General features: G+C 41.5%; 2 long non-coding RNA genes across 2 annotated transcripts in view; both read right to left on the bottom strand.

Moving 5' to 3' along the window:
- Positions 1–7,362, bottom strand: part of LOC112391931 (uncharacterized) — a 62,191-nt gene extending 54,829 nt beyond the window's left edge. Inside the window, exon 1 of the long non-coding RNA XR_003001588.1 lies at positions 7,234–7,362. This is a non-coding gene — a long non-coding RNA (uncharacterized LOC112391931). The remainder of the gene's footprint in view (positions 1–7,233) is intronic.
- An 8,710-nt stretch (positions 7,363–16,072) lies between these two features.
- Positions 16,073–25,830, bottom strand: part of LOC112391930 (uncharacterized) — a 37,306-nt gene continuing 27,548 nt past the window's right edge. The window contains exons 3-4 of the long non-coding RNA XR_003001587.1: positions 17,347–17,545; positions 16,073–16,151 (exon numbers count right to left, since the gene is read on the bottom strand). This is a non-coding gene — a long non-coding RNA (uncharacterized LOC112391930). The remainder of the gene's footprint in view (positions 16,152–17,346; positions 17,546–25,830) is intronic.

The following is a 25,830-nucleotide window of genomic DNA, read 5'->3' as shown; positions in this document are numbered from 1 at the left end:
ACTTAAGACTTGCGTTCCATCCCTGGAGGACCACACTGCTTGTAACGTGAATTACAATTAATTTACAAATTAAAAAAGGATTTTTTTTTAAATTGTAGTTATCTTATAAATAGCACAATAATACATTATTTTTGTGCTTTGGCATTTCTTATTTTTTTAAAATATCCTAGGCACCTCAAAAGATGGAAGCGACTGATGGCCTTTCTTGACCTGTGAGATTTCTAGGCAAAATGGACAATGCAAATTAAGTTACTATCATACATACACCCATGAGGTCAGAAAAAATTTAACATGGGGTCACACCAAATACTGGTGAGGATGTGGAACACTGCAAAACTCTTATATGCTTATAAGACCTGAAATTGGTACTATATATATATATATATCTTGCGGTACGCGGGCCTCTCACTGTTGTGGCCTCTCCCGTTGCGGAGCACAGGCTCCGGACGCGCAGGCTCAGCGGCCATGGCTCACGGGCCCAGCCGCTCCGTGGCATGTGGGATCCTCCCAGACTGGGGCACGAACCCGTGTCCCCTGCATCAGCAGGCGGACTCTCAACCACTGTGCCACCAGGGAAGCCCAGTACAATATTTTTGAAAAATAAATTTTAATTATTTAGTACAGTTGAATGTATGCATACCGATGGCCTAGCAATTGTACTTTAGGGTATCTATCTTAGAGAAACTCTAGTACATATTCACTAAGATAACTGAATAAGAAGGTACTTAGCTGAACTGTTTGTAATAGTCCCAAACCAGAAAAAGATCATATACCTATAATACTAGCATAGAAAAATAAATTTCAGTAGAATTATAAAGTATCAATATAGCATATAACAACGAAATTGAATGATCTGAAGCTACATGAAACATATGGTTGTATCTCACAAACAAAATGTTAAGTAAAAGGAGTAAGCTCAACAAATACATATATGAAGCTGAAAACCAGCATATTCTGAACTCCTTCACTTTCTAAAAGAAACCAAAGTTGGATCTCAAAGAGATATTTGCACACCCATGTTCACTGCTGCGCCATTCACAATAACCAAGACACAGAAGCAACCCAAAGGTCTATTGACAGATGAAGGGATAAAGAAAATGTGGTATAAACATACCATGGAATATTATGCCACCTTAAAAAAGATGAAAATCCTGTCACATGGTACAGTATGGATGAACCTTGAGGATATTATGCTAAGTGAAATAAGCCATTCACAAAAGGACAAGTGCCATATGATTTCGCTTATATGAAGTATGTGAAGTGGTCAAACTCATAGAAAAAGAGAGTAGGTGGTTGCCAAGGGCTGGGGAGAGGAGAGACATGAATGTTTAGTGGATATACAGTTTGTGTTGCAGGATGAAAAAGGTCTAGAGATCCGTAGCACAACAATGTAAGTACACTTAACACTACTTAACTCTATGCTTAAAAATGGTTAAGATGGGGCTTCCCTGGTGGCGCAGTGGTTGAGAGTCCGCCTGCCGTTGCAGGGGATGCGGGTTCGTGCCCCCGTCCGGGGAGATCCCATGTGCCGCGGAGCGGCTGGGTCCGTGAGCCATGGCCGCTGAGCCTGCGCGTCCGGAGCCTGTGCTCCGCAACGGGAGAGGCCACAGCAGTGAGAGGCCCGCGTACCGCAAAAAAAAAAAAAAAAAAAAAATGGTTAAGATGGCTTTATAGTTTCTTTCGCTTCGACACTGTGCTAAAGCAGTCTGTTCTTTTCCTATGAATTTAACGGACTATTTAGCCTCTTAAATGTATTCAGAAAGTCAGCGCATTAACTTAGCTGTTTTAAAGGGTGTGAATGATCCAGAAAATCCCTTCAAAAAAAATATTTTACTTAACCATGAACTATAGTTGCATCTAAGTAAAGAATTCCAGTGCTGGGATGGTTTTGTGTTTGTGTGTTTATTATTAGGGTCTTCATCCCAGCAGAATAACAGGAGGATTGACAGCTGCAGAGGAAAAGGCACTACAGTTTTTGGAACAAGTCTAGGGTAGCGAAGAGATGGACAGGGGAACACGTGTAGATGTGGCCAGAACACCTGTACATACTAAAATTCATGCTGAAGTTCATGATGTCTTAACAGAGGCTATTGTGGACCCCTTTTAGGCCATTAAAAAGTAAGAAGAACCTACTGACTTTGTGAAAACTAATAAAGGGAAACCTCATTAAGATGAAGTCAGGAGGCTAGAAGAGAGAACTCTCAGGCACGTACCATTTGACGTCAATACAGATTCCAACGGAAAGAGGTGTACCTCACATTTCTGGCAGGATGTGACACTACTGCTGTCAATAGGGGGAAGAAAGAGTTTCTTCTTGCCTGGCAACAGCTCAGCCAATGAAAGAAAGACTCTCGAAACTCGGCTAATGAAAAGCTACTATACTTTGAACTCCCAGTTTCCTCCAATGAACTTTGTGTTTTTATAGCTCCCAAATTTCCCTTCTCTGTAAAATAATTTCTTCTCTTTTGTTTTACTGGACTTGCATGGGGTTCACCACGGTTGCATGTCCCCAAGTTGCAATTTTTTGCTGCTCCCGAATAAACCCATTTTGCTGGTAAAATAACTGGCTGTTTTATTGTTTTAAGTTAACAAACTCTTCACCGTTGAGATCATGGAGATGAAATGTTAAGCTGAGAATGAGACAAGCTTAATCAGAGGTCTTGTTTTAGACCATGGGCGTGGCACCCTGATATGAAAAAAACAGAGGAGAAGATGTATACATCTTCATGTGCAGTGTGTCATTAGAATATGAAAGATAGAGTGAATTCTAGACTTCTATTTTACTAATTGTACTGAAGTGTACACACATAGAGCAGGCCATTTTAACCCAATGAGCAGGGTATTTTGCTTTAGTTTCAGCGATATAATAAAAATACATGCTAGATAAGCACATGTTATCTATCTTGTAATGAAAAAGGATAAGATGGTAAATTTTATGTTATGTACTTTGTTTACCATAATTTTTTAAAAAAGGAAATATGTGAAAATATCAGATTACATCACTGATGTCTTAAAAATATTGTTTAGGGCTTCCCTGGTGGTGCAGCGGTTGAGAGTCCACCTGTAAAAAAAAAAAAAAAAAAAAAAAAAAATATATATATATATATATAGTTTAAATATTTTAAAAGAACATTTAAAATGCACACTAAACTTTTGGCAACTCTTTAAAACAACATAACAGAAAAACAAACTAATAAACAAAACTTGGGCCTGGGCTTAGGAGAAAGTTCTCTGTATTGAATATAGATAATAACGGCAGTGGGCTTGGGTACAGACTGAAAGATCTATGTGTGATAGAAAAAGCATACCTCTTTATTCAATAAATAAATAAGTATGTAATATGAGATACTGAGATAAATATAAGGATCACAGTCAAGAGAACTGAAATCTTATTATCATTTGCCAGGTATTTCAATTATTTAACAACTATTATTAATAGCACACTATGGACTAGGTGCTGGGGATGAAATTGTGGAAGAAGCAGCTTACTGCCTTGTGAGTGTAAGTCAACATGAAACTGAACCCCAGAGGATGACACGTGACCCTCTCTGGGCAGACCAAGGAAATCTTCCCTGAAGGAATGATGTCTAAACCAAAACCGATGGATCAGGATAAAGTAAGCTGAAAGAAGGCTAGGGGTTGGGGTGGGAGGAACAGAAGCAAGGAGAGCGTGGTGTTTTGGGAAACTTAAAGTACTCCGGTGAGACCACGGTTTACACTGCGTGTTTACGGGTGGTGGTGCAGTGACCACAGTGCTAGAGGGCTGGTTAGTGCCAAGAAATGAACTTTAGGAAGTAGCCAAAGCCTTTGTATTAAAAGTTTGGACTTTATCCAGAAAGCAATGAGGGAACCAGTGAAAGGTTTTAAGTGGGAGAAGGAGGCAAAAAGGTTTGCTCTTTAGAAGACAAATCTATACTGTGCTCACTAAATTGGAGGGGGCAGGACTGAAGGGGAATGGAAGGAAGGCACAGATTTAAAAGCTACTTAAGAAACTGAATCGACAGGATTTAGTTTATTAGATCTATGGGATAGGGAGAAAGGGAGAAGGTCACATTTGACAAGTTTAGGGCCAGAGCAGAGGTCAGCAGAGATGAGTAGGGAGTAGAAGAGGTTAGTGACATCACTGAGATGGGTGACACAAGAGGGGAAGAGGTTCTGGGGAGAGAAGAGGAGCCCTGTTTTGAACTTATTTAATTTGAGACCCTTGTAGAAAATACGTTAGTTAAATATGTAAATCTGGGGTTTGAAGACTGACTTGATCTAAATATAGAAAAGCTCCATTACAGCATGATCTTGTTACTGAACCAAACTGAAACCCTTCTCCTCATACATTGGGGCCCTTTTATCGTTAATGTTTAGTTATTAATATTTTAGGTGGGAGAGCTATGAAAACTTACTGTACCCAGGAATGGGTTACCAGTGAAGGCCAGTAGTGTCCCAGTGGGAAGTCTACACTCAATAATATTGCATGTACAGAGGTCCCTCCACCAATGGAGTGGGTCACAAGATCTTTTTGGAAAACGCAACCTATGGGGTAAGTTTAGCATTGCTTATACTGAGTCTTTTACAGTCTTTTCTGAATGTGGTGCCTCTAACTTCTTTTCTAACTTCTCTAAAACAATATCTGTCAGGGTGGCTGCAGGAGAGAGATATTCTTTCCTTTTCTCTAGTGTGCCCTCGCCCCTTCCCCTTCTCTCTCTCCCTTAAAATTAAAAGCAAGAAAGTTCCACAAACAGCCAAATCTAGATTCTGGTTTGCTTTAGACAAGAATATCGCTTTACAAAGTCTTAATATAATCCTCTGGAACCAAAGTTATGCTGAAACACACAAGAAGAAAACATAATAAGACAACCAAAGAAAACAACAGAAAGGCCTCCATAGGTCCATGAGGAAAGAAAAAAATTAACTTTTTTGTGTACCTGCTATGTGCTTAGCCCTCTGATATTTTGTTATTTTACTTTGTATTATATTTTGTATTATATTTGTTATTTTATTTTGTATTATACTTTGTTATTTTACTTGATCTCATAGTGTTCCAAGGGGCATTATAATTTCCTTTTTTTTAAATGGGGAAATAAATTCAGATAGCATAAGTAACAGTAAGTTTGAGACATATAATTGCTTTCTATTTTAGCTCCTCACAAAAATTTTTCTGTGTTTTTAGGAGCAAATTTGTAACATCACAACTATCAGGATCACTTTCCCTTCTACACAAATCAACACAGAAACTTTTACTTTTCCGTTTTTAAAATATGAGTTTTCCCATTTAAACTAGTGGTTCTCATTTAGGGGCAGTTTTGTCCCACAGGGACATCTGTCAATGTCTGGAAACACTTTTGGTCATCACAATTTAGGTAGGGGCTGCTGGCATCCAGCTGGTAGAGGCCAGGAAGGTTACACCCTCTAATCACAGGAGCCCCACAGCAAAGAATTATCTAGTCCCAAATGCCAATAATGCCAAGGCTGAGAAACCCTGATTTAAACTGCAAACAAAGTTTTTAGATGTAAGTTATTCAACGTTACACTCTTCGGTGTGTGCTTGTGTGTATTTTATTTAGAATTAATAGGATTTCTTGAGTAGTAACATTTTTTTGTTCTCTGCTTTGGTAATTAAAACAGGGTAAATCTCAGTTTAATTTAGGAGAGCTTGATTCCCAACTATTACACTGTTCAAATTCACCAAAGAGGACAAGGTAATCTATCAGGGGAAGGAGACTAGCTGGTTGCAACCAAGCATTTTTAAAGATAATTGAAGTCGGCTGCTCTTTTAGTGGTTTCCTATGTCAAGAGTTTAAGTTATGTTAACATCCAAAGCAAATCTGAATGAATGATCAATTATCCAATTTTCCTGCTATATCACCTGCTGTCATCTATAAGAATGACACTTGGTGGGCTTCCCTGGTGGCACAGTGGTTGAGAATCTGCCTGCCAATGCAGGGGACACGGGTTTGAGCCCTGGTCTGGGAAGATCCCACATGCTGCAGAGCAACTAGGCCCGTGAGCCACAACTACTGAGCCTGCGCATCTGGAGCTGGTGCTCCGCAACAAGAGAGGCCACGACAGTGAGAGGCCTGTGCACTGCGATGAAGAGTGGCCCCTGCTTGCCGCAACTAGAGAAAGCCCATGCACAGAAACGAAGACCCAACACAGCCAAAGATAAATAAATAAATAAATAAAATTAAAAAAAAAAAAAAAAGTATGACACTTGGTGAGATTGTGTTCTAGGCACTTCCTAAGTTACACCAAAATGTCAAAAACATTTTATTAGCATTTGTGACATAATGAAAACACTATTGACACATAGCTTGTAAGCAAGAAGATCATTGTAGTGGGCTGAATGGTAGCGCCCCAAAAGATAGGCCTACGTCCTAATCTCTGGAATCTGGAACGTGGACTTATTTGATAAAAGGGCCATTGTAGATGTAATTAAGGTAAGGATCTCGAAGGGAGAAGACCATATGAAGACGAGGCAAAGACTGGAGTGATGCTGCCACAAGCCAAGGAGTACCTGGAGCCCCCAGAAGCAGGAAGAAACAAGGAAGGATTCTCCCTCTAGAACCGTCACAGAGAGCACAGCCCCATGGACACTTATTTTGGACTTCTAGGCTTCCAGAACTTTGAGAGAATAAATTTCTGTTGTTCTAAGCCACCCAGTGTGTGGTACTTTGTCATAGTATTCTTTGGAAAGAAATATAACGATTTTTCTGCAAACAAGAGTTCAAGAGCATGAACAGTAGTAAAGAAAAAAAGAAAGAATGAAAGGAAGAAAGAAAATTTAAAACTTGTTGAGTAGAGCTTCTATTCTCCAAATATTAAAACAAAGGGCAAACAAGAACACCATATCCCATTGGAAATCGCTCAATCAGTAGGGAGAAAAATTCTATTAATTTGTCATTTACGTGGTTGTTATTTTTGTACTCTAGTATTAACGAAATATGCTAAATATATGAAGGGCTGCAAAAGACAGGATAGGTGATAGAGAAAGGAGCTGTTACGACTCTTCTTTGCCAGAATCAAAACAGCCAGATAATAATTGAAAGAGGTGGAGTAATTCAAGTATTTCTCTCAGAGGGAATCAAGGAAGGCTTCACAGAGGAGGTGACATCTAAGCTGGATCTTGAAGCATGAGTAGGAGTTTCCCGGGAAGACACCAATGTGGAGTCAGGACAGTCGGTATTTCACAGAAAACACAGCATGTGCAAGGCTACAGAGATGGAAATGTACATCACATACCTGGGAATGATAAGTGGTCCCATGTGGTTGGTCCCTCAAGTGCACCGGTGATATCGGTAAGAAATAATTTAGGAAAAGTAGGTAGGGACTGGACTGAGATGTTTTTTTCATGCTTTACCTTGGCACTTGGCCTTATTCCTGTGGACAATGGAAAGCCATTAAGGAGGGGTAGTACCATAATTAGATATATCAGACTTACGGCAGATAAAGTAGCAGCCCTTCAACACTGGAACATTGGATGAGGTGCTGAAGATGCTGGGACCAGTATGGATCTCGGAAGGAGGTCTTAGGTGTGGCCTTTCCCCTGCATGGGGACTCCTGCCACCTATGTTTGAAGACCCTGAAGCACTGTTGGCTGTGGTCAGAGGAGGAGTGATTAGTTGATGATGCATGTTGAGGTGAGCGTGGTCTTTCTCTCCTAATGGGGGAAATGAGAGGCCCACACATGGCAAATAGTTTTGAACTAGTACAAAGGTTAGATATGAAACACACACATACACACACATATAGTATGTACGTATGTAATATTTTTTAAACGTCAATTTGTTTACTTTTCTCCCGTGCTTAAAATTTTTCAAAGGTCCCCTTACTCTGGCCACTGTTATCACACTTTATTTAAGAATCACCTGGAGAGGTGGTTAAAAATGTAGATTCCTAAGTCCTACACTGAAGTAGGGAGCAGAAATTCCTATTTCCAGCAAGTCACCGTGTGGATATGAAGCATGGGGTACCTGCCCTCTGAGTTACAGGGTGGAGCCCAGGCTCCCTAACACGACACTCAGGGCCCTTCATCTCTCTCTGGCTTCCCAGCAAGTCTCCAGTCCTGAAACGTATGCTCTCTACTCACCAAACTCACCACTTTGTTTTAAACCCACTTGGCCTTTAATCTGGTTCAAGTGTTCTCTCCATCACTCTTCAACATTTATTCCACCCCTTACTGGCAAATGCCCTATGAGGTGTCTCAGGCCAGGCTCTTCTCGAGATCTTCCTTCCCCCAATGCCACAGTTCCTGAACTTTTACACTCTGTCTCCTTGGATTTTATTCAGACCTGCATTCTCGCTAGTCTTATCTTAGGTGCCATTATTTCTTTGTGTGCCTCTCTCTTTCGTGAGTCTCTGAAATCCTGACAGGGAGAACTCGTGTAATTTTCATCTTTTTCTGAGCATTGTTCAGCATCCTAGGAGGCATTACTAGGTGCTCAGTGAAAGATCTCGACGAGCGAGGATTTGGGGGTGGGGGAGGGGTGGACCTGGAGTCAGCGGTGATAAAAGAAATCTCATTTCATTACTGTGGACAGGAGAACCAGAACGGAACTTTTCCTTTCTCTATAAATGGGAGCAATTACATAAAGGAGTCCTGTCTTATGACCTCAAGGAAGAATAAGGACTTCTTATCCTTTTGGTGGAATCCCTTCAGGTAAAACATCTCGTCAGCGGACCACCTCCCACCCAAAGGCTACTTGCTTATCTCTTCTTAGTGGTTGACATTAACGTCTGGTGCAACAGGGCTTCAGGTTCAGAATGTCCTTTCCCTACTCTAATTTCCCAATCGCCAACATTCATACCAAATGCTATGGTCTCCGATACCAATTTCTCAATCCCTGATTTCAATCACTTGTCCTTCTAAACCCTCAGCATGGTTCTTTTCCTTATTTACTTGCTTCGATAAGGTATCTGCCTCCTAAACTAGATTGCAAAATCGAGGCCTAGGGTCCTATGCTCTTCCCTTTCCAGTTCTCCTCTCCAATGAGGATGGGAGAGGGTAGGAGGAGAGATTACTTTCTTCTTAATTTTGCACGTAAGTGCCTGATAAATATTTGTTGGGGGAAAAAAATGATGACCAGTGTTTATTGTTGCATTTCCCTGCTTCCAGCCTCAGGAATGACTATTATTTTGTCAAGTAGGACTTGTTCCTACTGAACCAAACTGTAGAGCACTGTCAATGTTAATGGTTTCGTCATTACCGTTTTGACCAGAAGCGGTATGGAGATTTACCAAACCAAGGAATGTGTTACCAGCAAGAGCTAGTGATGAGCCAGTGGAAATCTGTACTTGAAAAAGTGTCAGATGGGGATGATTCCTGCCACAAATGGCAAGGACGACAGGATCTTTGTGAGGAATGGCACCATCCACGGTATCAGAACAGTCCACCAGATTAGAACAGTAACACGTATGCGTCTTTATGAGTGTGCATTCTACAGAAATCTGACTTCCTAAGTCCTAAAGGCCAGGCACACCCTGCTGGGAATTTTGTTTATTAATGCTCTTTAAGCAAAGGTGTGATTTATAGATCTAGATATACAGCCACAAACAACAGTTAACACAAACACATTATACTGAAGAAAGGACAGCTTGGGAATTTGAACACTTGACATCTGGGTTTGGGTCATTCCTTCTGGGTCTCTAAGATCAGGATGTGTGACAAGATTTCTGAATTAATTTCAAGACCTAACACTGTGTGATTCTAAGTCATCCCTATTTTACTGGGAGATCCATTATGTATGGGCTTCCTTTCTGGCCATGGGAGCAGTACGTATGTTACAGGTGTTCAAGCTTGCCCCTGGATGGCAGGTACCATGGATTTGTGTTCCAGGCTCAGCCACTCACTAACTGTGTGGCCTGAAACAAGTAGTTTAACTTTTCAGTTTGTTCATTCATTGTGTTCATACATTGGGAATAATAGTATCCACTTCACAGAACTGCTGTGCAGATAAATATGTTTTGTTTATATAAATTAAATATACATATATCTAGCCCTTGGAACAGTGACTGGCACTGTAAAGTGTTCAACAGATGCTAGCTGTTATTCTAGCAGACTTGATTCCTTAATTCTGTTTTGCTTAAGCTAAACTTAAGCAGTGACACTCAAGTCCATGCCAGTTGCTCTGTGAAAAATGAGGGAATAACACAGAACATGGTCTTAAATTGATTTGTCGCTGTTTTGAAATTATGATCTTTATTTATCACTATAAAGCCATATTGAAGCACCAATTCCAGAATAGGAAAATTAGATGTCCCTTCATCTTTTTGACTTGCCTATGTCCCTTTCAGAATCCATCTAGGTCTGTGGCTCTTCACCCAACACGCAGCCCTGTCTCTATTTTCTGCCTTGCTTTCCTTCTTACCACTTGTACTGTGTGGTGTATGGAGTGTATATATATTTTACTTCTTTAACTTGTCAGCTGCTTCCTCCACAGGGTTATGCTTCATTACGGCCAGGAACTTTGTTTTGGACTTTGCTTGGTCCCTCACACCTAGAACAGTGCTTGGTATCTTACAGGCACTCCATGAATATTTGCTGACTAAATTAAGTCTGGTATATATATTTATGTTCTGAAAATTTCTCTCTGGTGGCTCTTAATTTTACTCATACTATATTGGGAGAAGACCAGGCAACAGTGCGTGAAATTAACCAAGCCCATTTCCATGTCACCTCAGGGCCTTTGCACTTAATGCTCCTGCAGCCGAGAACACTCTGTCTCCAGATAGCATATAGCTGTCTCCCTCACTTTGTTAAAAGCCTTTCTCAGGGAGACCTTCTCAGAGCCCTATGTAAAACAGCATAGCCACTAACTTCCTCCAGACTTTTCCACACCAGCACTAACTGTAACCCTTCCTCGATGATTTTTTTTCCACACTACTGATCTCATCAAGCTTATTTATATTTACTTGTTTATTTAGTGATGTCTCTCTTTACCATGATGTCAGGAACTAAGCCTATTTCATGTTCTACTAATACTTAGAACAATGTCTGACACTCAATATGCATTTGTTAAATGAGTTAACATACATGTCAGAACATGTAAAAAGGATGGCAGCATTTATATTTTCTTTAAAAAATAATTTACCCCTTATAATAAAAGTAAATCATGCTCACTCAATGAAATTATTATTAAAATAAATGAGAAATATCCAAAATCTTATTATACATGTAGAATCACACAGAGGTAATTTGGTAGCATTTCCTTCACAGCCTTTCATAGCTGTCTATTGTGCCCTGCTTTTTTCTTTTTATTCAGTTACAGGCAAGCTGTATATACAGTTTTGCATTTGCTTCCCTCCTCCCCTCCCCGCCCCCATTACAGATTATTCTAATATAGTTGTTGCCCACGTGACTTTTAAAATCAGGATGGGGTATTGCCAATGCAACCTCAGAGCACGATTTAAAAATTCTTTATTTTCTCTGTCTTCTCTGCCATTCCTTCATGAACTTAAATTCTATTTTATCCCTGAGCTGCATGGGAGAGATGACAGTTCTAGGAAAAAGACTGAGAAAGAAGGATTTCCTTCTTTTTCTTGTACCAGGAGCTTCTCCCTACAACACCCACCCCCTTCACAGGGCAACACTCATCCTTGGGCTGTCGTGATGTCATGCCTTCCTTGCATCCTTCCAAGATCCGAGAGGGTGTCCCTTATGCACACTCCTTCAACAAACGGCAGTGCAATTTGCTGCCTGCTTGCTTCTCTTCCCCTCTAGACTGTACACTCCCTAGTAATTAGTTGATCACGTCTTATGCGCCACTGTGTGCTCAACGCTTATCACAGGGCCTGGGCTACGACGCACAGGTGCTTTCTATTGAATAAATGAATGAAAGGCCACGCAGGACCTCATACCTTCGCCTGTCCTTGCTTAAAGTGCTTCCCTCCTCTTCCACACATTAGTCTTGCCCTTTTGATCAGAAGCTCATTGACGAGAAGAGTCTTGTCTCTCTGGTACCGAGGACACTGCCTGACTCAGATGGCGGTGTGGGTGTGTACCCAGAAACCCTAAGGAACACATCCTTCTCCCCTTCCTCATTATCATCATCAACATATTCTTTATTGCCCTGGACATACGAACAGGGGTAACAGTGTGGCCCTTGCCTGACAGAGATTATGAATTTAGTCTTAGAAAGAAACACATAACAACAATAAAAAAAGATAAATGACAAGCTAAGTGCCAAATTCATGATGCCAACCCCAGGGCCTCTAGGAAGAACAGATTCTGGGTTCGACTAGTTGGAAGCAGCTTCTTGAGACTCGACTGATGTTTAGACCTTAGACAAAGGGAAGGGGGCACGTGGGACCTGGGGAGGTGAGGCCCAGGCTCCAGGGCTGAGCTACATGCTGCTCTCAGGAGCTGGCTTTGTGACCAGCAGGTGCTAGGCGAGCAGCCCAGGCTCAGGTTACACCAGGAGAGGCTTGGGAAGCCCACGGGGAATGCTTCGGCTCAGGGTGGAGCAGCTGAAGGAACGGGAGGAGAGGTGGACTGAGGGGACAGGTGAGGCAGGTGGAACAGGAGGCCAGGGCCACTCTGCCCAGCTTCCCTTAACTGGTGGGAGTGCTCTGTCGCTGTGCAAAATCTAAAGGAAGGCTTGCCAGTCCCTCCTGGAGCCCTGGTGGAGGGTTCTGAGCCTCTGAGCCAAGGACCTGTCAGGTGAGACCTGGGCCGTGAACACCATGACGAGGCACCAATTCTTCCCAAGAGGCTTGGGGCATGCGCAGTGAACAGTGTAATTGTGGGAGCAGGGGCTGGTCTTCTCAGCTTTCCATCATCCATTCCACGCCTGCTGTCCTAATGACTCAGGTGTGGTGCATGTGGCCGACAACATCCAGAAGCTCTTGCTATTTAAATGCGCTTTCCAGTTTCAGGTCGCATGCATGTTAAGTCTCAGAGAATCACCGAGTTCTCACTTGACCCTGACATTCTCTTCTCCTGGAGTCTTTCTCCTCTTTTTTTTTTTTTTAAATTCCACACGTTTGTTCAGTTCACTTTCAGTGAATAAGAAGATTGCAGCATCTAGCCTGGCTCGGTTTAGGAAGGTGATGTTCCTGAAGGCTCCTGGCCCAGGACCCTGGAACAAGCCTGCAATTCTGACATTTCTTCTACTTCCTTTTCCTTTTCCTCGCTCCTGCTCTCTGCTGCATTTGTCGAAACAGGATGGAGAGTGATCAAAGACCCTGACTTGCTTCTTATCAGCAGGGTCGTGTGCTTGTTTATGTGACGCTTTTCTTCTCTCTTTCTTTCTTGGAAGTTCATCATTAAGACCCCTTAGTACTGGCTGGAAGAATTTGGGGTAAGGAAAAATTGTTGGAAGGTTGAGAGCTAGGCTCAGGTCTTGTTTATATGCTGTGAATCAGCTTCTGATGAATCCATCTGTTGACATATGTTTTGTTTTGGGGAGGGGCAAATTATGCTCAGACTGAAATAGTCTTTGCCAATAGTTAATTGAGCACAGGTTCACTGCAGGGATTACAATAATTTCACAAGCCTAGAGCATATAGGATAACGTCTCAATAAGCCAATAAAGAAATGACATACTCCTAACAAGTGATAAGATTAATTACACTATTGTTCCCAGGTAAAGGGAGGGGACAGAAATAAAGCCTGCATTCATAAGAGGTGTACATTTTTTAATGAGGTTGGTTTTCGGGAGAGTTGGCTTAACCGACCACAAGCTGGTGTCCAGCAGTGGTGAAACTCAAGTGAAAAGTCCCATGTTGTTAGAGCAGTTGCTAGAGAATGAGGGCACATGGGTGTTGGTGGCCAAGGTGAGCTTCTCAGGCTGCTGCATGGCTTTGGCCACTGCCAGTAAAAGGGTCACCTTCACCAAGGCAGGAGCTAAAGCACCAAGGTCTTTGGAGACTAGATCAGCAAAGGGTAGCTCTGCCAAGATGGAAACTCTCATGTAGTCCTCACAAACTCTGGTATTCATAGCCTAAATGTCTCCTCCTCTTAGTTGCTTCATCTGTTTTTATTGATAAGCCTCCAGGGCAGCCCCTTAGCAGCTGAGCCTGAGTGCTTATCAAGAACAGATGAGATGGTGACAACCTGATACAGCTTACTTCACTCTTATAGCAAAACAGCTTTACTCCTAAAATCAACTCCTTTTTTTTTTGTCTTTGCCATAAACAAGGGGATTGAAGCCACTTCACTTAAGTCATAAACAACTGGATTGAAATCGTTATCAAAACAATACACAAGAAAGTTGTTATGGATATTTCACCAGCCCTTGAAATTGCCATTAACTAGTTCTGTGTTTTTGGATGTTACTTAACCTCTCTGTGCCTTAGCTTCCTCATCCTGCCTGGGTTGCAGAGGAACACGTGAAGATTTCCTTTGTCCTGTTAGTTCTCTGAGTTTCTTCAAACTCGATAACTTCTTTTCATCCTCTTATCTTGTCCCTGAGATCTGGCTTATCACTGATTTTCCCTTTTCCCTTCCTCCTTTCCTTCTAATAGATTTTATTGAATTCCAGTCTTCCTCTCATCTTCCCCTTCCCCATCCCTCAATTTATTTCCTCAATGGAGGAAAACTAATTTTAAAGCCAAAACATAAAGAGCTAGTTGGATTTTGCTAACACTCATGTTTCCAGAGTATACTTTGCAGCTACAGAATATATTTCATGTTTTTCCATATCTGTGGGTTTTTTCTTTCTGAGTTCCCTTGTTCTTTTAGCTTTATTTATTCTGATTATTTCAAGTAAGACGCGGTCATAATGATTTCGACTGATCTCTGATGCTTTATACTAGGCTTTCTTACAAATCCTCCCATTAATTTACTAAACTGGTTATCTCTGCTCAATTCCCAGTAGATTGCATACATTTTTATTTGAAAGTGACAACTGCATTTAATGATTCTAATAACTTTCCCCTTTTGCCTTTTGTAAAGAATGGAATGTTGCTGGCCATTCCAGTCCTATAAGGATCAATCCATCAGCCAGTCCTGCAGTCGCTCAGGATAACGCACCCTGAGGGGAATTCAGGGTGGAAAAAAACAGGAAGCATTCTCTTTGGATATACTGGCCTGTGATAGTTAGGACGCATCTGTACGGAAAAATTTCAATGACCCCAAGATTCTTGCATCTTCTCATACAGAGAAAAGCACTAATATCATTAACTTGAGATGTCTGTTCTTTGTGATCAGCAGTACTCTTTTGATGCTCAATTACAAGTTTGTTTGGTTTTTTTCCCCAGTGAAAAATTCCTATATATCCCGGCTCCTTCCTTTCCTCTTCGGGGCAGTTCCTCAGGGCTATCTGAGAGGCTGTCTTCCGGGCTATAGTCCTCAGGAAGATCCCCGAATAAAACTCAACTTGCAACTTTTAGGTTGTATGTTTTTCTTTCAGTCAACACTTTTTGTTATCCTTGACTTGCTTTGAAATCTTTGATTTGGTCCCTTATATCCAATAACTCCCACTCATTCAGCCCCTGGTGACTGGCCCAATGAATTTTAGTGGATCGTCTATCAATTCTCTTTCTACCATAAGGAGACTGGAAAGTGGGGGAATGGCCCGGGCCTGGGTTTTGCCTTGCCTTAGCACAAGCTGACATCTGGGTACTTCCCTGCTTTGTTTCCCAATACGTTTTTCCCCCACCGGAGACCCACCATGAGGAGGGCGACCTTGGTGGTCTTATGCCTGCTTCTGCTCCAAGGGAGTCTAGTGCCAACCCCAAGTAACTCAGCTCCTCTGGGCCCTGCAAACTCTGCCTTCTCACTCACTGTTCCCTCTGCTGCTAGTCAGCTTACTACCAACTTTAAACATTTCAGTAACACTTGGTATTTATTTCCAAAGTATGTGAATCGAGTTTACAGGAAATCCCGGGCACAGCCCAGTTTCCTGGTTGCTAGCTTTCTCACTGGCCGTAAGGAAATCTCCACGAATCCCACCTCACCTGGGTCTGGCTCAAATTTTGATTTGTTTCCTACCCCGTTCATTATTTCATTCCTATAAGAAATGTTTTTTGAGCATCTGTAATGTATTAGACACAGACTCATTAAACAAAGCATGCTAGGACCACACTGGGTGAGTTACAAAGAAAAAGTCTTGGAAGAAGAGAGTGGGGTAAAAAACATTACCGTTGAATCTGTCATCAAAGCTGCAGTAGGGGAAGCTGTGAGGATTTTTTTGCCTTCCAAACTAAGGCTGTTTGGAGCCCTGAAAAATAATAATAATGAAAAGTAACATTTGCATCTTTTTTTCTAGAGATCAGCATAACAGTTCTTAAGGGGGATAGTACCATGAGGCTTCTTTTCCTCCGCAGAAATGAGTTTAGGGTCATAGTTAGTAAGTGGTAAAATCAGGGCTGGAGTCCAAGTCCTAAATTCACTCTGGTTGTTGGTGAGTTCCTGACTCTTGCGTGTGAAAATCTCTGGCTTTTGGCCTTGGAAGGTGAAGGAGAGCTTAGAGCCGGAGCCGGCTGTGATGTAGGTAAAGCTGTTGTGGGAATTTTACTAACGAGCCTCGCCCATCCTTCTTGAGTTTCCTCGGACATCTCACTTGCGTCCCTCCTCTGCCACTTTTTTTTTTTTTTTTTTTTTTTTTTTTGCGGTATGCAGGCCTCTCACTGTTGTGGCCTCTCCCATTGCGGAGCACAGGCTCTGGACGCACAGGCTCAGCGGCCATGGCTCACGGGCCCAGCCGCCCTGTGGCATGTGGGATCTTCCCAGACCTGGGCACAAATCTGTGTCCCCTGCATCGGCAGGCGGACTCCCAACCACTGCGCCACCAGGGAAGCCCCTCTGCCACTCTTAATAATTTTTAATGAATGGTAGTTCGTCTAAATGAGATGGCCAGGTGAGAGTACCTGGAAACAGAACAAAGTTAAATGTTCTCTTCCAGTACTAGGCATAAGCACTTCCACAGTGTTCTTTTTAATATCAACAATAATAAGGACAAATTTGGACAATGGCAATCAGGTTGGTCAGTGGATAGAGCAGGACCATAAGAATGGTTTTATGGGAGTGATTCAGAGTGTGTTTGTGCTAGTGAAGTCCAAACCTCTCAAGTTATTTCCAATTTTTTTTTTCTGAGGAAATTCCCCTTCCTGACAAGGGAAATTGGACTGGACAAGTAGCAGGGAAAAGGCATCAGTTCCTTAACTGAGAAGAATTAAGTCTCTCTGTCACACAAGCAATGCAGCAAAGGCTGTACTGTCCTGTATGGTAGCTGCGAGCAGTAGATAACTATATAAATTAAAATAAAATTAAATTAAAAATGCAAGCACTCAATAGCCACCTGTGACTAATGGCTAAGGTACTGGACAGCACAGAGAGCATTTCCAGATGGTGGAGAGCCACGGACATGCCCTCTGCCCCTGTCTCAGAGTGAGGGAAGTGGGAGCAAGACTTACCGTAGACTTTGCTGAAACGTTTGGTCTCTTGCTTGTATTTGCTCAACTGCCTTTTATTTAATGTCTTCTGCATGAAACAATGCCCACAGATTGAGACACACCGGTGGAGAATTCAGTGACGTTTGGGAACAGGATTTCAGTTAGGAATTCATTGAAGAGTCATTTGAACCATTTAGCGAAGAATCCAGGAAAGAACCCACTGAGAAATCCAAAGAGAAACAGTCAGAACAGCCTCAAGTTAACTCCAGTGAGGAATACAGTTGGAAAGGCAATCCTGATAAGAGTATAACTGGGAGTACAACCAACAGCCTGCTTAGGAATCCAATGGATAAGGAGGTGGAAAAAATAACAATAAAAAAACTTACAAGTAAATTTGTCTTTTGAATACTGTTTTAGGAGTCTAGGGCTCTTCCTCTACTTCCAGTAAGATTTTAAGATGTCCTTTATGGGCTTTAGTGGGATTACAGCAGCAGCATTGTGCCCTTGGGGCTCTGGCCTTGTGATACTCTGCTCTTTAGGAGAGTATCAGAGGACAGGTGGAAATTTGACCTTTATCCTGCTACCTCTTGTAGTCCCAGGATGCGGGGAAGGGCTCCTCTGCCAGCACTATGGAAACCAAGGCCCTGTGCTTCATGGGGCAGGTGGGGGTGACTGGGATCTGTTAAAGCGAAGATGTGATCCGCACGCTCCAGAATCTGATTTCACTCTGTTGGACCATCTAGTCATAGGGGACCCCAGTGTCACAGTGGACAAATGGGGTCTTATGATCACACCAACATTAATCTCATGAATATTCTGTCCCAGAGAGTTTCTCCCTGTTCTTTCTCAAGCTTTGAAAACCTACTCTGTTCCAGGCCTATGGCTAGGCTCTGGGGAACAGAAAGAGGATTTAGACAGACCTTCTTCTCTAGGTTCTTATAGTCTAACATTCTGTGACTCTATTCCACCTGCGTCTGTAGCAGAGTTATTTCTGGAGTGCCGTGACTGGTTTCCCCTCTGATGAGCTCTCTCTAGTAATGGGTCTAACTGCTCTGGCTCCCTTGAAGTGAAACAACTGTATCTTGCTACATGTGTTATTCCAGGCACATTTGACCTTGGGATGGAATCAGCCCGTTCTGTACTTCGACAAGTAAGTTTGCTTATTTATTTAAATAGACTTTATTTTAAAATTTTTAAAAAAAATTTCTATTGAATGAAACATTCTTTAAATGCTAGAGTGCTTTACAATTTTCAAAAGTTTCACACACATGATTTCATATAAGGCCATAATAACGCTTTTTTCCCCCTTACTCCTGTGTTGCCTCTCCCCACTGGTAACCACTAGTTTGTCCTCTACATCTGCGAGTCTGCACCTTTTTTGTTATATGCACTAGTTTGTTGTTTTTTTAGATTCCCCGTATGAGTGATATCATACAGTATCTGTCTTTCTCTGTAAATAGACTTTATTGTTTAAAGCAGTTTTAGGTTCATAGCAATATTGAGCAAAAGGTACAGAATTTCCCATAACCCCCTACTCCTGCATATGCATAGCCTGCCCTGTGATCAACACCTCCTACCAGAGAAGTACATTTGTTATAACTGATGAACCTACATTGACACACCATCATCCAATGTCCACAGTTCGAGTTCACTCTTGGTGTTGTACATTCTGTGGATTTGGACAAATTTACAATGACACATGTCTACCATTACAGTGTAATAGAGAGTGGTTTCCTTGCCTTAAAACCCCTCTGGGCTCTGCCTGTACCTCTCTCCCTTCCCTCTAACCCACGGGTAAGTTTATTTATTTATTTTTTTGGTCTGTGATAACTCTTGAATATCAGACTTTCTAATTTTTTTTTTTTGTGGTACGCAGGCCTCTCACTGTTGTGGCCTCTCCCATTGCGGAGCACAGGCTCCAGACGCGCAGGCTCAGCGGCCATGGCTCATGGGCCCAGCCGCTCCGCGGTATGTGGGATCTTCCCAGACCGGTGCACGAACCCGTGTCCCCTGCATCGGCAGGCGGACTCTCAACCACTGCACCACCAGGGAAGCCCAGACTTTCTAATTTCTAAAAAATACTCCCTCCCACTTCCTCTTCACATAAAGGACAATGGGAAATCAGCCACTAGAAATGAGGGAGAATTATATACTCTTTGACCCTATTACTGAAGTTACCATGTTTTATTTTTCTGTAGCTTGTCTGTCTGAAACTCTCCATCCAAATACAGATTCCAGATAACTAGTTGTGCCTTTCTTCGAGGTGATGGTGGATATCTATCTAATACCAAATTTCTTAGATGCCCATTGCCTCTGAATCCATTTTCTCTGAATCCAGTTTCTACTATGCATTTAGATGTGGAAAACAAGAATTTACTTGTAATGCCTTTGGCACCTCAAAGGGGGCAGAAGAGCTCTCCCCACAGAACTAGATAATGTCCTGTGGTAGAAAGAACACTGGATTTAGAGTCAGATTTTAGTCCCAACTTTTCTATGTGCGCTTGGTAGATGATGTGACTGTAGTACTGGCTACAGTATTTTTTTAGTACTTACTAGGTATAGGCACTATCCTAATTCCCACAGAACCCCAGGAGATAGGTGTTGTTATTCCCATATTACATATGGGAAAACTGAGGTATAGATAGGTTAAGGAATTTGCCAAGAGGCGGTGTTGCAACTGGAAGCCAGACAATCTTATCTAATCTTTCTGAACCTCCACTTCCTCCTCAGTAAAATGAAGGTATTGGGCCATAAATCGCTGAGTTTATTTCTGTTCTAAAACCCTCCGGGTCGGTGAAGTTTCACAGATGGGCAGCCCACTACAACTGCAGGATGGTTTGGTTTCATGTAGTAATTATAAAAATTAAGGTTGGATGGCCTGGATAGTTGCCTTTATCAGGACTGCAAGAACTTTCCTTTTCACTCCCTGTTATTTAGGTTTTGGTTGCTGTTTTTTAGGGCATGAAGTTGGCATCAATTGAGACAAAGGAGCCAAGATCTCTTCCTTAAAAGGAAGCATGGATCGACCCTTTTTTCTTGCCTCTGAAGAACCAGTGTCAAGTCCTGAAGATATTCAATAAAACTGGAATAACACCCAGCACAAGGCTGTTGTGATACTCAAGTAAGATAATGCGTGGGAACTGTTCTGTAACTTGTCAAATTCTGTATAAACGCAGGAGCTATTGGTATTGCCATATAATACTGATTCACAGATCGGAAACTGGGTAGTTTTCCCATCTGATTTCTATGCATGGTGCATTTAGGAAGCTTGGACACACATCCTGCCTGCTCAGATTAGTATCCGTGCTGATTAAAGGGTAAGATACTCCAGCCTTATTTTTGCTTTTCTAGGGTTAAGACAAAACAACCTCTGTAAACAGACCCCCAGGATGTTTAGTCACTAGCCAGAGTCCCAGGGGCACAATGCCGCTCCATTTTCCAGTAAATTTCCCTCACTAGTTACAAACAGCAAGCACAGGCAGGGCAAAATTCCTGCAGATTTCATCTAAAATGCAGCCTGAGTCAAGAGGTCAGAATTCTGCTTGATCCCAGGCTCCTCATCCCTATCCAGATCACCCGCCTGTATTTCCTTGCGTGGAAAAGCAGGATACAGTTCCGAATTTCCTGGACTCTTTTTTTTTTTCTGGCTTCCTGGATCTTTGGGCTTGTGTTACACACACTTTTCTTATTTTGGGCACCCACTGACGGATCACACAGAATGGCTGTCATAGGATGGCCCACTGAATTGAGAACAGAGAATATAAAAAAAGTTGGCTTGCAAAGGTCAGTTTCTTCATTTATTCGCTTATTCATTCAATGAGTATTTATTTTATTGATCTCCCACCATATGAAGAACACGGTTGAGGATATAAAAAAAAAAAAAGGAATTGACTTCTCTGGGCATAGTGGGGCTCTTTGCTGGCCAGGGTGGTTGGAGGAAACACAGCAAGTTTTCCTTATCATTGATATTGAGTAATGCCCACACGAGGCCATCCGGATGAGGCACCTTAATCATAAGTCACAGGGGCCTGGAAGGCAAAATACCTGTCTGGCTCTCCTTCCAGAATTTTCCCCATGATTAAGATTCCATGGATTCTTGCTGTAGTTCTCAGAAGATATTTTTATTGGTTGAACCATCAAATATGTTTTGGTGCTTCAAGCAAGAGAACACGCAGGCTTACATGCTCTTGGTAGTGCTTCCAGCTACGGACAGAGAATGAAGATGAACAAGGTGTTTGCTCTGATGGGAAGGGCTGCTTTTCATGGAAGCAAAGACTGGAATAAGTTGAGAAAGTACTGATCTTAGTTACTTGGAAATGAGTTAGAATTTTCCTTGTCTTTCACTATTTCCCACCTTAGGTATAAAATAAATTAGGAAAATGTGCTTGTATTTATTTCCCCGTAACTGATGGTGAAATAAATGCCAATCATGAGACATTTTGGGTTTCAAACAGAAAGAGTGAGGAATTGGATACTTCCTGGTGTTTCAAGAGAAACCTTATTCTGGACAAGATGGCTTACGTTCTTCAGAGGCTACTGTCCACTAAGTCTGTTATGATTAGATGAATTCTAGATGTCTTGGTTCTACCTCTTGGCATTGCACTAAAGAGCTGTGACCTTGAACAAGTCACTTACCATCTTGGATTGCTATCTCCTTGGTTAGCACTCAATATTTAACTATTTATGGAGGCGACAATACGCTGGGTGTTCACTTGTAGAAAGATATTAATATGCATTCTGCCAATCTCTCAGAATTGGTATCAGAGTAAATTTGGATTTGAAAGCCCTTTGAAACATTTAAAAACCTCACGCATCTCAGAACAAAAGGCTATACATCAAAGAAGGAAATCCTTGCCTCATTTAAGACTACACTTACAATAAGAAAGCCTTTCACTAAATTAATAGCAAAGTGAAGCAAGATGAAATTGGAGATTTTTGTTGTAGCCTGATTTGGTACAAAGAAATGGAAACACAAGGAACCAAACCTGTGTGTTCATGACTCACTTAAAGCAAAATTTCTTTCACTTCCTAGAGTCCCGCCAACATCTAAAATGTCTCCTTAGACATCTTTCCCCTCCTTCCCTTGCATCTCTATGAAGCAGCTAATAGGAGCTATGCAATGTGCTGGGACGCAGATGAGTTTGGGATACTTGGGGTACTCTGACAGGATATCCCACCTCCCACTACACTATCAAGGCTTTAAACAGGACAGAGGTTTATTTCTCTGACCTGGTAAGATGGCTGTGTTCTGCAACTTTGAGAAGAATGCAGGATCCTTCCTTTATATCTTCTCTGCCATCCCTACGATGTTGCCCTCATCCAGATGGTTCAAGATGAACCATCACTACACCCACATCCCATACAGCAGAAAGGAGAAAAGTAGAAGTGAAGGATATGCCTTTCCCTTTAAGAACAAAACCTAGAGGTTTCAAATACTACTTCTGCTTACATCCTCCAGGAAGTGCAATCTTCATGTTGGGCTGTCATATGCCCGGTTTAGCATCAGGGATTTTATTACTCTGCGAGAGAAGGGAAGAATGCCTATCCGGGGTAAGAAGCAATCTCTGTCTGGGGTGCAAACATGAACAGTTCTTGGTCCTTTCCTAAAAGCTGCTTACTTTAATGGGAGAAAACCAAAGTAAAAATAGGTAATTACACATATTTTTTGCAACTCCGTGCCATCATTTACCCCAACACTTTTACAGTCTAACACTTTCATTCTCTTAACTTTCTTTTATCTCCTTTCCCTCTGCCTATGCTCTTGTAAACTGTTAAAAAACAAAATTCAACCGAGTGAATTTCAAAGATCTTATTGGCTTTATTCAACGATTCATGAATCAGGCAGCATCCAATCTAGCAGATAGAAAAGAGCTCTGAGAACCTGTACAAAATGAAAGGCTTTTTATAGGCAGAAGGAAGCAGGAACAAAAGAGTTATACTGGGCAAAAAAGCAGGTTGGTCATGGCAAGGTTGCTTTCCTTCAGGAGACGGCAAGGGACTTAAAGGCGCATTTCGTAACTAGTGCTGGTCAGGAGAATCCTGACTGACTGGATTAAGATTCCATTTCTAGGAAAGCTGAAGCTAATTCTCAGTCTGGTGACGTGGGGATTAGCATAAATGACTTCTTTTGGGGCTTGTTGGTTTGTTTTTTAACACTTTACCTAAACCCCCAAATAACTGCTCCCCCCCAAAAAAAGCCCCACCTCATTTTCTCTTGATCTTTTTGCTCCTCTGCTTACTTCCTTAATTTTTATTCTTTTTTTTAAATTGTAAGGCAATTTTATTTATAATAACTTTTTTTTTAACACCTTTATTCTTGACCTGCCTTGGCTGTATCTGATGCTGTTTACTATCTCCTTGAAATACTCTCCTTCCTTGTCTTCTGTGTCCGTGTAACACTCTGGTTTTCTGCCTCTTTGTCTCCTTTGCTGCCTTTTCCTCCATTGTCCTAAATAAAAGAACTTCCTAGACCAAGCTCCTTCCTAGTCCTCTCTTTCCCCATCTGTTTTGGAATCGTATCTACTGTTTGATCACAGTCATCACTTCAGAGCAAATGAATAACACATCTCTATGCATAAAGCAAAATAACCATCATAAACCAAAATCTCATGGACTTCAGCCTCATGTTTTCTGCTGCTTATGGGATATTTCCATCAAGATTCTCTTAAAGCAAGACAATATCCACTAGCCAAACTCATCTTGCCCCCACCTGAAAATCCTCTCTTCACCAACCTCCTCTCCTCCTAACACCATTCAGAAACTGGGTCCTAGTTTGACCCCCTGTGTATGTCACTGGAATAATTCACCCTTTACAACTTGGAAGTCGTCTTTTCCCCTCCCTGGACCCTCACTTCTCACATCGTCCATGGAAACATAACTTGCTGATCATATAGTATTCTTGCTACTCAATGTTTTGCCTGTGCTATTGTGATGCCCCTCTTCTCATCTTTCCTTTACATAGTTTTTCACTGCCTGTCTTCATATAATACGAGTTGCATCAGCTTAATCTACTAAAAAGCCTTCAGTAACAGTCTGTTATCTATCAGTGAGTCAGATCTCTTTGGTCTACTATTCCAAGGTAGGCATTCCATTCCATGGTCTCAAATTCCTGTTTTCTGCAACATCCCTTTAAGACAAATTAGACTAATTGCTGCTACCTGAATGGGTCCTCAACTCTCCTATCTCTGCCGCTATGTGTATTTACCTGGATTATTACTTCTTCCTGATAATCCTTCCTGTTTTACCCATCATTTCCCCTGATGAGATCTTATCCATCTTTTAAGATCCAGTTAAAATGTAACATCCTTCATGAAGCCTTTCTGAACTATTAGCCACGAATACCTTCAGAGTCAGGGACGGTCTTTATGGCACTAGTGTCTAGCATAGTTCTGGACACATTGAGTTGCTCAACAGCTGTTGACTTAATGAGTCATCATTAGCTGAGTGTAATCTCTGGCTCCTCCGATCACCAGAATACCCTGTACTTCTCTTAGGGCTCTTGTCATATTACATCTTTTACTTCATTTATTTGTATCCGTAGCTTTGAGCCCTTGGGATAGTAAAGAATTTTGCAAAGAACAGATGATTCATCAGTATTAATTAAATGAATGAACTCTAGGAGGCATTAAAGTAGGGAGGGTGCTGGGTTGTTAATCAGAAAATTTGCTCAAATGGTTAAAACTGGAGCTAAGGAGAAAAGGGAACCCTCCCACGCTGTTGGTGGGAATGTAAATTGATGTAGCCACTATGGAAAACAGCATGGAGGTTTCTCAAAAAACTGAAAATAGAACTACCATAAGATACAGCAATTCCACTGCTGGGTATATATCCGAAAGAAACAAAAACACTAATTCTAAAAGATACATGCGCTCCAATGTTCATACCAGCATTATTTACAATTGCCAAGATATAGAAGCAACAAATAAATGGATAAAGAAGTCGTGGTATATGTATATAAAGTGGAATACTACTCAGCCATAAAAAAGAATGAAATTTTGCCATTTGCAGTAACACAGATGGGCTTGGAGGGCATTATGCTAAGTGAAATAAGTCAGACAGAGAAAGACATATACTGTATGATGTCACTTAGATGTGGCATCTAAAAAATACAATAAACTAGTGAATATACAGAAAAGAAGTAGACTCGAAGATGTAGAGAACAAACTAGTGGTTACCAGTGGAGAGAGGGAAGAGGAGAGGGACAATACAGGGGTAGACGGGGGGAAAAAGGGTTATTATGGGATTATATGAAATCATGTGTGTGAAAATTTTGAATATTGTAAAGCACTATAGAATTTAAAGGATCTTTCACTCTATTAAAAAAAAAAACAACTAAGCAGTGCCTGGAATAAAGTAAGAATCAAATACATGTTAAATGTGTGAATCCAAGAATAAAATTTAGAATATCTCATAAAGTGAATGGACTATAATCCTCCTTGAGTATTGAGCAGCAAGAATAATGCATAAATTTTCTTTTCAAGAAATATACAGAAGAAAATGTTAATC

This window comes from Neophocaena asiaeorientalis, unplaced genomic scaffold, assembly GCF_003031525.2.
Source record: "Neophocaena asiaeorientalis asiaeorientalis breed wild unplaced genomic scaffold, Neophocaena_asiaeorientalis_V1.1 scaffold150, whole genome shotgun sequence".
Taxonomy (NCBI): Eukaryota; Metazoa; Chordata; class Mammalia; order Artiodactyla; family Phocoenidae; genus Neophocaena; species Neophocaena asiaeorientalis.
Note: the sequence above shows the minus strand (reverse complement) of the source record. Positions and strands in the feature narration are given on the sequence as shown.